Source organism: Canis aureus, chromosome 32 (assembly GCF_053574225.1).
Source record: "Canis aureus isolate CA01 chromosome 32, VMU_Caureus_v.1.0, whole genome shotgun sequence".
NCBI lineage: Eukaryota > Metazoa > Chordata > Mammalia > Carnivora > Canidae > Canis > Canis aureus.
Genome location: NC_135642.1, coordinates 43,999,357 through 44,011,733, shown reverse-complemented (window position 1 = coordinate 44,011,733; position 12,377 = coordinate 43,999,357). Strand labels below are relative to the sequence as shown.

General features: G+C 42.7%; 1 protein-coding gene across 41 annotated transcripts in view; it reads right to left on the bottom strand.

The window, feature by feature from the left end:
- The window catches only part of PEAK1 (pseudopodium enriched atypical kinase 1), a 293,696-nt gene that overhangs the window by 57,696 nt on the left and 223,623 nt on the right, over positions 1-12,377 (bottom strand). The window lies entirely within an intron of this gene.

Sequence of the window (12,377 nt, the reverse complement as noted above, 5' to 3'; positions counted from 1 at the left end):
TAAGGATTTGGTCTAGTATGACACCGACGATTTTTATTTGAAGCCCTGGCTGGAGAAAGTCATCTCTGACAGTAAGCAGCGGCATCTGTGACAGCAGCGATAGGCTGAGAGTCCCGACAGGCAGCGCCACCTCAATTCCCTAGTATCAACAGAGGACGGGATGAGCACGAAGGGCAGACCCCTCTGACTGAGAAAGCTGCTACCAGCAGGGGACCTCAGACCTGTATCCTCTACTTAGCTGGCCACGGTTCTCTTCCTAGAATCTCTGTTTTGTTCTGCTGTTCCTCTGTTCCACATCCTTGTGACCCATCAAGGTCGCATCTGAACTACCTACGGGTCTTCAAGGCCTTGCACAATGAGGCTGCAATGTATGTTTCCAGCCTTATTCCAAACTTTCCAAAACACAAACCCAATGTGTGTCCACACTGTAACTCCCTGTCTCTTGGACACACCATATTCCCCATCTTTGCTGAAGCTACTTTCCCTCCTAGAGCTGCCTCCCTTCTCTCCATCCATTTCAGACCCAGACAGTCATTAAAGACTCCTTAGGCCTCACACTGCCCAAGAGGTCTTTGTGCCCGCAGGGACTCTTCCTTCTCTGAACACCCACAGTAGGTGTTTTGGGTGAACGTTTGTGTCCCCCCTCCCCGAATTCATATGTTGAAGCTTGAAACCCCAGTGAGGACATAGCGAGGATGTGACCGTTCTGTAAGCTAAGAAGAGAGCCCTCACCAGAAACCAATTCAACTGGAACTTTGACCTTGGACTTCTGGCCTCCAGAACTGTGAGCAAATATATTTTTGTTGTTTAAGTCTGTGGTATTTTATTTATGGTAACCTGAGTAGACTCATACAAAGAGACTGAGAATTACAGCAAACACTCAGTAAATAGCTATTGAATGAATCGAATCAGGTGGGATCTAAACAGCAAAGCACCCGAGGATGTCACTTAAGGATCTGGATCCACACTCCTCCCAGTAAAACTTTGTCCTGTACCACTATGGAGAATGGGGTCAGGACAGGTTCCAATGTGGAGCAGGACATCTCCCTGATGCAGACTGGAGCTCCATCCATGTGCCAGCAGCACAGAAAGGAGTGGGGGTGGGGAGCTGATCGGCGTGCACTGCTGTCCTCGTGTTGTGTTTTTTGGCAAGCCTTTCTCCCTGCTGCTAACAAATCACCATTATAGAAGCACCATATAAGAACCAACTGCTTGTGCTGGAATTAAACCTTTAAATATTACCTGATAACTCTAATCAATACTGTACTGCAGTTATGCTAAATAATCACTGGCTGAAACTGTGGCCTAGAGGTCTGAATACAGGCCTGGAAATTAGAAACCCGAATTTCATCGCAGCACTGCTACCACGGCTACTCTGCCCCTGCCTCCCATCCATCTATAAAATGAGTATAGTGACATTTATAGGAGTATGTATTAATTAGGAAATTCATATAAAGTGCTCTGAAGAGAATGAACAACTATGTTCAACTATGCCAATGTAGAGTACCTTAAAACTGCTTGACAGCTCAATGAATCAGTACCTATCCCTTACTGGTCACAGACGTACCACCTTCTTGCATTCAGGCCGACTTTATAAAAGACATGGCAGGCTCAGCAATCACCAGCAAGAGTGAAAAAAAAAAAAAAAAAAAAAAAAAACCACTTAGGGGCCAAACACCTCTGAAGTCAAAGTCTGGCTCTGCAACCTCCTGGCATAGCAGCACTGGGAATGTTGATGAGCCTTCGTTTCTCTGTGCCCTATAAAATAGGAAGGATGCACTGTCATAGATATTGGGACAACTGAGATAATGTGGGTGAAAGTGTTTTAAGAATTATATAGTAAGATCCTGGAGTTTAACTTCAGATACATTAGGCGAACAAGGAAACAAAACTGACCCCAAAGGTGGGGGAAGTCTCAGCTGGAATATTCACTTTGGAATATATTCATTATGAGACTCTCAGCAAGTGGCTTACTTCTCTGGAGTTTTATCATCTTCTATAAGGGAAAGGGATGTAAAGCTGTCTGAAGACCACCCCATCATGGTGCGCACAAACACAACCATTCTGCATCATTCTGTGATTAGGACAAAGAGATTTATCAGCTCTTTGTAAAACATGATTATTTAAAATTTCAATAGTAAGGGCTTTATGAACTCAATCTAACTTTAGGAACAGTGTGTCAGCAAATGCAGATGTGATCTTTATAAATGCTTATAGTCCAGAAGCTTCTTTAGAGGAAGGAATATGTGATCAGGAGATCAAGCAGCTACTTTCAGCTTCTGTCTTCAATTTTTTTTTTAAATCTTTATGAGAAATAGGAATTTGATTTTCAGAGGCCAGTCTGGTCCTAAGCATGAAAAGATGACTTTGATAGGATTCTCTTAGTAGAGATCAAGCAAATTAAGATATAACTGGAGCATAAGCATTAAAAATATGTCAAGTTTCTAACTAAACTTTATAGAGAGAAAGACATTCCATGCTACCACAGTCTAAAAAGTGCTTACTTTTCTTCATACTATATGCACATACATACATGTACATAAAGAGACCCCGGCTCTGGGTACTTCAGCAAATTGCAAACCTGTGTAGTGTTTGGATAGAATGGATACCAGCCACCAACATGCCTGATAACCACAGGCCAATCAGATATTTGAGCTTAGTTCAGAGACTTGGCCAACTTTTTCTGGGAAGAGTCCATAATAAATATTTTAGGCTGTATAGGCCATATGGTGTCTGCTGCACCTAACCTTGCTATTAGAAGTGCAAAAAGTAGCCATAGACAACATACACACGAATGAGTGTGGCTGTTTTCCAATAAAACTTCATTTAGAGAACAGGTGACTTGTAGGCCACAGTTCTCCAACTTTTGGTCCATATCCTTGAATCCTGAAGTGGATTAGAAGACTCCTAGGATTGACTGCTGGGTTATTGAGGAATACAGCTTAGTTCTAAGGACTCTAAGAAGATCAAAAAGATCTTGGAATGATAAAGGGAGGGCTTATACAGATGAAGGGTAGTCCTAAGGGATCAAAGGTCTGCCAAATCTTATCTGCCTGTCCAAAACAGAAGTTGGCAGAGGTTTGGACAAAATCCCAGCAGTCAGAGGCATAGTTGAATTCTTGAGATGTTTCTGGGAGTCCTAGAGAAATCAGACTTACATGATACGCAGAAACATATGCTGGGGGTCTTTGCTAATTAGGAACATGATGTTCAGGGCTGATGATGCTGGAAAGGTTAGTCAAAAAAGGCCATTATGTGGGCAAATGAGATCCTTAACTTTGGCTGGGAGTATTAGTTATTTTGAGTGAGTTACAGTTATTTTCTTAGGCATTGCTAAGGTTTTCTAATTGATCAGAAAAAAATTTTTGAGCTAAATTTTTAAGGACTTGTGATTGGCAATAGATACTGCCTACCAATTATAGAATAAAGGCGATTTTAGTCAACAATAAATTTACCACACAGCTTATTGAAAAGGCTACTAAAAAGACATCCTTCAGGAAGAAGGAAATTGAATCCAGAAGGGAAGAGTTAAATAAGATGGAATAGTGTAAAAAAAAAAAAAGTGATAAACATATGAAAAAATCTAAAATAAAAAAGGATGATGTGACAGGGAATGACCGAGGGGGAAGTCTCTTAAGAATGGGCAGTCAGTGAAGAATCTTCTGAGGAAGTGACATTTAAATTGATACTGAATGGGGTGCCTTGGAGGCTCAGTTAAGTGTCCAATTCTTAACTTCAGCTCAAGTCATGATCTCAGGGTCATGAGATCGAGCTCCAGGTCAGGCTCCGTGCTGGGCAGGGAGCCTGCTTGGGACTTTCTCTCCCTCTCCCTCTGTCCCCCACCTCCTGCTCTCTCTCTTAGGTGGAGAGATAACTGAATGACAAGGAGCCTGCCATACAAAGATCTGAAGAAAGCATTCCAGAGAGAGAGAATAGCTGATAAAAAAAGGATTATGTTTGAAGAGCAGAAAGAAAGAAAACTGTATTGTGAGAAGTTCATGAACAAGGGGATGAGTAGGAGATAGGTTGAACAGGTAGGCAGAGGTCATATTATGTATGAACTTCCTTCACTGTGTTGACACTATGGGATCTGATTTGATCTATACTAGAGAGATTAGATTAGAAGGGGCAAGAGAGGGCAGCCCGGGTGGCTCAGCGGTTTAGCGCTGCCTTTGGCCCAGGGTGTGATCCTGGAGACCCGGGATCGAGTCCCACGTCGGGCTCCCTGCATGGGGCCTGCTTCTCCCTCTGCCTGTGTCTCTTTCTCTCTGTGCGTCTCTCATGAATAAATAAATAAAATCTTAAAAAAAAAGGGGGGGGGGCAAGAGATTAAGGCAGGGAGATCAATTAGGAAAATACTTTTCCTAAACTGAGAAGGAAAATCAAATGAGATGATGGTGGTATGATTGCTGATATTTTGCATGTGGGGAGTGAGGGGAAAAGAAGCACTAAGGATGATTCCTAGTTTTCTGGAGTAACTGGATGGATGGTGGGACCATTTACCAAGAAGGGAAGACTTGGGATAGAAGAACAGATTTGTAGGGAAAAATAGAGACTTGTTTTGGATAGGTTTCGAGACATCCTCTATTTCATGTTCATGTGGAAATGCCAAATGGGTAAGTATGTGAATCATGAAGAAGTCAGGGATAGAGTCATCAGACTATATCCAGTACTTAAAATCTTGATACCAGATGCTGTTTAGCCAGGAGTTAGCCCTTAAAGTTTGAAGAATCTTTCCTGGTATATGGTCATAATGGGAAAACAAACAAATAAACACCTTTCTTTTTGGAGATACATACTGAAACATTTACAAATGAAATGTCTGGGATTTGCTTCAAAATAAAGGGGGGAGGGAAGGAAATAAATGTATAGATTAATCAAGACTGACCATAAACTGATAATTGTTGAAGTGTGGTTTTGGGGTAAATGGTGGTTCATTTTACCAATTTATCTTCTTTTGTATATGTTTAAATTTTTTTAAAAAAATTTTATTTATTTATGATAGTCACAGAGAGAGAGAGAGAGAGAGAGAGAGAGAGGCAGAGACATAGGCAGAGGGAGAAGCAGGCTCCATGCACCAGGGGCCCGACGTGGGATTCGATCCCGGGTCTCCAGGATCACGCCCTGGGCCAAAGGCAGGTGCCAAACCGCTGCGCCACCCAGGGATCCCTAAATTTTTCTTTTTAAAAATTTTTAAAAAAGATTTTATTTATTCATGAGAGACACACACAGAGAGGCAGAGACACAGGCAGAGAGAGAAGCAGGCTCCCCACAGGGAGCCTGATGGGGGACTCAATCCAAGGACTCCAGGATCACGCTCCGAGCAGGAGGCAGATCCTCAACCACTGAGCCACCCAGGCGTCCCATGTTTAAAATTTTCTTTCACAAAAACTTTATTTATTTTTTAACTCACAAAAACTTTAAAACGAAAATAAATAAAAGGACCCATTTTAAGGTGGTATCCATTAAAAGGTAGTCCTATAGTGATAGGTGACTGATCTCATGGTCAACCTTATAAACAAGGCACTGCGAAAGAAGGGAAGCCAGAATAACTGAGGTTCAAGAGTAAGCAGGTAAATAAGATTAAACAGGTGACAAAGGAAAAAAAAAAAAGAGTCAGACACAACAGGTGACAAAGGTCACATATATAGGGTCTTCAGTCGTGTAAATGCTTGGATTTACGTTTAAGAAAGAACACTCGGCCGTTCTAAAAATATACCATAGAGGCAAGACACTCAGCAAGGATTATCTTAAATTCTGGTGCCCTACAAGGAATTTGTAAAGATGGCAACCCTATTGCTAGATGCTTTACAGATGTCAATTTAGTCCTCACAGTAGCTCCGTGAGGTATTATTATCACTATCATACAGGCTGGGGATCTTCAGCTTAGAGAGGGTGTCAAAACTCACAAAACTACCAGTGGTACAGATGGGATTCAAATCTTAGTCTGACTCCAGTGCTTGCATTTTTCTTACTATGTAATATTATTTCCATACTATGGACACCAAAGAGTTGCAGAGATGGTAGGTAGGCTATTGCTTCTCAAAACAATAGTGGAGGGATTCCCACCTGATCAGAGACCAGAATAACCATCAAACTAACTTCTCTTGATGCCGACTAGCCAGAGAGCCAATGGATATATTCCTGAGTCAAAATTTGACTAGTATCCCTGTCACTAGTATTCCCACTTTCTAGCCCATTTTCAATTGCACCAATAGAGAGTTTATTAAAAAAAAAAAAAAAAAAAAAAGTTGAGGCACCTGGCTGGCTCAGTCAGTGGAGCATGTGACTCTTGATCTTGGGGTCGAGAGTGTAAGCCCCATACTGGGTGGAAAGATTAAATAAAATCTTAGAAAGAAAATTAAAAAATTTAAAAAGTCACACTACTTTCCTCCTTAAAAACTGTTTCTGCCCCAAAATCTACAAGGGCCCAATATTTCAACATATCATGCAAGCCTCTTCACAGTTTGTCTCTGAAGTTCTCAAATTTTTTGTTCTCAGGATTCCTTTACACTTAAAAATTACTGAGGAGTGCAAGGGCTCTTGTTTATGTGAATTCTACTTGTTGATATTAGAAATTAAAAATGAGAAAATTTAAAAAGTTACCAGTTCATTTAAAAATAATAAACCCTTTCAAAATAGTAACCTAAATAATATTGTTTTCAAATCTCTTAAAATCTGGCTTAATGGAAGACAGCTGAATTCTCATGGGTGTTTCTGCATTCAACCGGCTGTGATATGTTGCTTTGGTTAAAGTACAGTTGACCCTTGAAACAATGGAGGGGTTCAGGGTGCTGCCCCTCATGCAGTAAAGAATCTGCACATAAATTTAGCTCCTCCCAAACGTACTACTAGTGGCCTACTATTGAGTAGAAGTCTTATTCATAACATAGCCAATTAACACATATATTTTTTAAAGCTTTATTTATTTTAGGCAGAGAAAGAGAGTCAAGTAGGAGGGGCAGAGAGAGAGAGAGAGGGAGAGGGAATCTGAAGCAGACTCTACACTGAGTGTGGAGCCCGATGAGGGGCCTGATGTCAAGACCCTGAGATCATGACCTGAGCCAAAACCAAGAGTCAGCAGTTTAACTGACTGTGCCACCCAGGCACCCCCAATTAATAACAAATTTTGTATATGGATTATATACTGAATTCTTATAAACAGTAAGCTAGAGAAAAGAAAATGCCATTAAGAAAGTCATAAGGAAGAGAAAATACATTTATAGTACTGGGTGATATTTATAAAAAAAATCCATATATAAGTAGGCCCATGTAATTCAAACTCATGTTGTTCAAGAGCCAACTATACATTAAAATAATTTGATGTCATCCAGATATATAGGTAGGAAAGGTAGTAATTATTTTAGATAATTGCTGATGTTCTTCTTGGTACTATAGCAGAGCTAGATAGACGGAAGTCTCTTAAAGGTTACTTATAATGTGGAATCTGAAAACACATCAGTAAACTTTTGGACTCAGTTACATTAAAATCTCTTGGTCCGAGCAGCCTGGGTGGCTCAGCAGTCTAGCACCGCCTTCAGCTCAGGATGTGATCCTGGAGACCCGGGATCGAGTCCCACATCGGGCTCCCTGCAGGGAGCCTGCTTCTTCCTCTGCCTGTGTCCCTGCCCCTCTCTCTGTCTCTGATGAATAAATAAATAAAATCTTAAAAAAAAAAAATCTATTGGTCCAACTTAGAGTCTTTTTTTTTAAGGATTTAATTTATTTGAGAGACAGAGCAGGTGTGTGTGTGTGTGTGTGTGTGAGAGAGAGAGAGAGAGAGAGAGAGAGTGTGTGTGCATGAGCAGAGGAGGGGCAGCGGGAGAAGCCGACTCCCCGCTGAGCAGGGAGCCTGACAAGGGGCTTGATTCCAGGACCCCGGGATCATGACATGAGCTGAAGGCAGACGCTTAACTGACCGAGCCACTAGATGCCCCCCAACTTGCAGTTTCAATGGATCTTTTACTTATGCATAATTTTGTAATATCGTACACTGGGTCATTTGGAAATCACCAGTTCACTGAGTTATGCAGATCTTCCAAATGTTGACACATTTCATTATATGAACCTTTTTATGCAAATACTAACACCACCAATACCAGAAAAAATCTCTAAGTATTAGGAAGCTGTCAAGGTCCTGGTAACAGAGGTTTTCGAAAATTCTTATTTTAATTTGAAAGCCTGAACTTTTTTTTATAATTGACAACAAATACTGTCAGTTGTTCTTGAAGTCAGAGGCTTCCTATGTTCGTTCTTAAGAAAATATCTTCCAGGGATCCCTGGGTGGTGCAGCGGTTTAGTGCCTGCCTTTGGCCCAGGGCGCAATCCTGGAGACCCGGGATCGAATCCCACATCGGGCTTCCGGTGCATGCATGGAGCCTGCTTCTCCCTCTGCCTGTGTCTCTACCTCTCTCTTTCTCTCTCTCTCTCTGTGACTATCATAAATTAAAAAAAAAGAAAATATCTTCCAAACACTCAAGTCTGAATAGCCAGAGAGGGTCCGCCACTTGTTCTTTCAGGGTAGTCCGTGAAAAAGGCGGCTAGTTCAGCTTTGTAACTCAAACCTTGAACCTCAAACTAGTTTTCCTTGTGATGACCACCGTACTCTGGTATGCAATGGAAGTAACTTATGTGTACTTCCCATTTTATCACATGGAATTTTCAAACGGACATAGTCTCAAGGGTTGAGATTTAATAGAAGTTACTACTCCATCAAGGACATGCTTAAATGAAACTGTTTTAAAACTATTTGTATAATATTACGCCACGGCTTTGAGCTGTGTTAAGGTACACGCAGTTTTACCTACTATTGTTTTTGTACCATCAGTGCAAATGTCAACGCAGTGAAAAGAATAATGTCTTATCATGAAAACAGTGACACTGCATTTTGATCCTGCCTTGACCTCATTTGAAGAGCCACCGGTCTATTCATTATCCTTTTCCAGCCACCGGTCTGGAATCTGCTATCATCTTCTCTGTGACTCTGCATATATTGTTCCTTTGCCTACAGTGTCTTTCCCAAGCAGCAGGAAAAATCCTATCTGTCTCTTAAGATCTGGTTTGTATTTCATTTCTGAGAAGTCTCTTCTAAGCGGATCTAATCACTGCCTTTTATGCTCCTGCACCACCACACACATACGCTGCTTTAGCACTTACTACATTGAAGGCACAGGGGCTACTGACATCTTGAAGCACCCAATCTGTGCCAGACCTTGTGCGAAGTCTTTTATGTATTTCGCCTTTATATCCCCACATGGCTCCATGTGAGAGCTGTCCTATCACTACAAACTAACTGCATGTCCTTCACTGTACACTGAAGGACCGGACAAATAGCTCAAGTGAGGTCAAACCTAAGCCTGTTATTTCAGCGGTGTGATAATCTTTCCCCCTATATATTGTCCCGATGGCACATTTTTTTCACCTGAAGAAAAATAAATGAATTTAATGACAATCTAATCCCATAATAAAAGGCTTTAAAAGTCCCTTATCTTTTAGGGTCTGGCCTTCAGTTGAGTATTTTTCACATCTTATAGTTTGGATTTGGAATCTTCATTACTTAAAGAAAAACTTGAATTTTCATTTCTTCCAGTAGCGTGTTCCCAGCTGTGGGATGGCAATTTAACGAGTACACTGCTGTCAAGCTGGAAACACAAATGTTGACATTTGACAGTAACATTTTTCCCTTTCAGAGTTCCTTCAAGTAAATATCATGGTGTATCCAAGTAAATCAAGCAATTTTTGAGAATGCAAGTGGTGTATATTTTTCAAGGAGTATCCATGTTTATTTCAAAACTTTCCAAAAAGTTTTTAAAAATTCAAAAACCTCTTTTTCTCCTTAGTCTGAGACATTATGAAATGTGCCAATTCTAGAGTGTCTCTAAGAAAAACTTAATACCTCAAAAATGCTTTACTTAGACTACAGCACATTATCTCTAGATTCCGAATGGTGGTGAGATCGGTGGCTCTGGAAGTGCAGCCCCACGGCCAGCAGCCTCAGCAGCACCTGGGGACTGGTTCCAAGTGCAAATGAGCAGGGCCCACCCACAGCACCTCAGAGCAGCTGCATCAGAAACCTTCCGGGTGGGGCCTGGCAACCCCTGCTTTACCAGCTACCGAGTTACTATGATGCCTGGTGAGATCTGCCACCAATGGGGCAAACCAGCTGCATTTTTGGATTCATGGATGATATTTAAGGTTTATTTACTTATCTGAGAGAGATCGTGAGTGCACGTGTGGTGCACACGTGGGGCACAGGGAGGGGCTCAGAGGAGAGGGAGAGGAGATGCAGATTCCTCACTGAGCGTAGAGCCGGCCTTGGGATCCACCAGTCTCAGGCCCTGAGATCATGACCTGAACTGAAACCTAGAGTCAGGCTGTTAACTGACTGAGTCACCCAAGTGCCCCTCACGGCGTCTGGAGATACGACTCCAGATACGTCTGGAGATGGCTCCTGCGTTAGCAAATCTGTGACAGTATCAGCTGGGTGGTAAAGGGGTCTGCTGTGCCAAGGGCCACACACCGTGGCCTGCAGCCAAAACAGAGACTCTCCTTCCACAGGAGAGAGGCCCAATCTCTGCTTGGCTCTGCCTTCCAGGATGCGGATACACACGCCACAGCCATACTTAATGAGGAGTGAAGCCATTTATTGATCTGTGAGGACTGTCGCACATAAGTAACTCCAACCATGTGCTCTTTAAATTGCTTTCTTCCTAAATAAAACAGTAACCTGCAATACATGGGTTTTATTACTACCGGAGCATGACATTCTATCATCCACCTTCAACCACCAACGGCAACACTCCTCTTCCCAGGAAGGTATTATCACTATTCTACTTGCTTTGCTAGCACGTGGATTTAAGGAAAACAGGAACTTGCTAGCATTTTGGCAACTAATTAGGAGTCACGTAAAAAGCTTATTTTCATAAAGAATATATAAACATTTTTCCTAGAAAAAGTGAAGGCCTTAAGTATTCACTTCATTTTTATTTACACTGTTCTAACAAAAAGCTGCCCTATCATAAGTTTGCTCTCTTTTGAAAAGACAGGGCCAGGCCCGGTAGAGGGGGCTTACTGTAAGACAAGAGGGAGGCCGACTTAGAATCTGATGAAAGAACTACTTAGGGCACAGCTCTGCTTAAAAATACCAAGTACTGGGGCAGCCCGGGTGGCTAAGTAGTTTGGGCACCGCCTTCAGCCCCGGGTGTGATCCTGGAGACCCGGGATCAAGTCCCGCATCGGGCTCCCTGCATGGAGCCTGCTTCTCCCTCTGCCTGTGTCTCTGCCTCTCTCTCGCTCTCTCTCTCTCTCATGAATAAATAAAATACTAAAAAAAAACAAAACCAAGTACTGGGTGCCTGGCTGGCTCAGTCGGGAGAGCATGTGACACTTGATCTTGGGGTTGTGAGTTCAAGCCCCATGTTGGGTTAAGGTTGGTAGAGGTTACTTACAAATAAAATCTTAAAAAAGTACCGGGGATATAAGGAAATCATCCCATTTGTTACAAACTCAGGGTAATAGTTCTTGTTTTTATGGGCAGTTTGTTAATTTTGCTCACACCACAAACGAGAAACTAAAAACTTAAGCTTCCTAAACATAAGTGTTTATGTGAATGATTACAAGTGAAAAAATAAAAATCACGTGTTAATGTTAACAATGCGATTATAGGAAGAACACAAACTCTAGAGTCAGAGAGACCAAGTTTGAATTCTGGCTCGATTACGAGCTACGTAAATCTGCTTAATTCTTAACCTCTCTGGGTTGTTCCCTGATATGAAGAATACAACCAATGTGCAGGGCTGCTGTTTGGATGTGAGGATGTGACACAAGGCTGGGAGTGTGCTCTACCCGACGTAGGTGATCGCAAACAGTTTTTCAGGAATGAGGAAGCAGATCCCTAGAGGACTGGGGCGTGCACTTGCCAGCTGCCGTCAGTCAGGCCTCTGTGCTGGGTGGATCTCAATCTCAGTAACAAGTTCTCTATCATCCTTGTGTTAAGTAGCTACAAGCTGCTGGCCCCCATCTCCAGCCCCTCCCCATTGCCCACAATGCTTGGAAGGAAGATAGAGACAGAAAAAAGAATCCAAATACTCCCTCGGAACACAGGAACACGCACAGAACTGACTAACCCCTTGGCCACCATGCGCCCACCTGCTCCTGCCTCTTCCTCACGCTAGCGGAGCATTTCAAGGCAACGCAGCACTTACTGCCCTTGAGGGGTCCCGGGCTTGCCGGCCACTGCGGCTGCAGCTCCAGGGCCGCGGCCCGCCTGTGCCGTGCGAGCCCGCCGCGGGTGCGGCTGAGGCCGGACTGCTGCTTCTGGACAAAGTGGCTCCCAGACAACGTTAGGGACGGAAGACAACTCGGCACTGCGCGTGTGC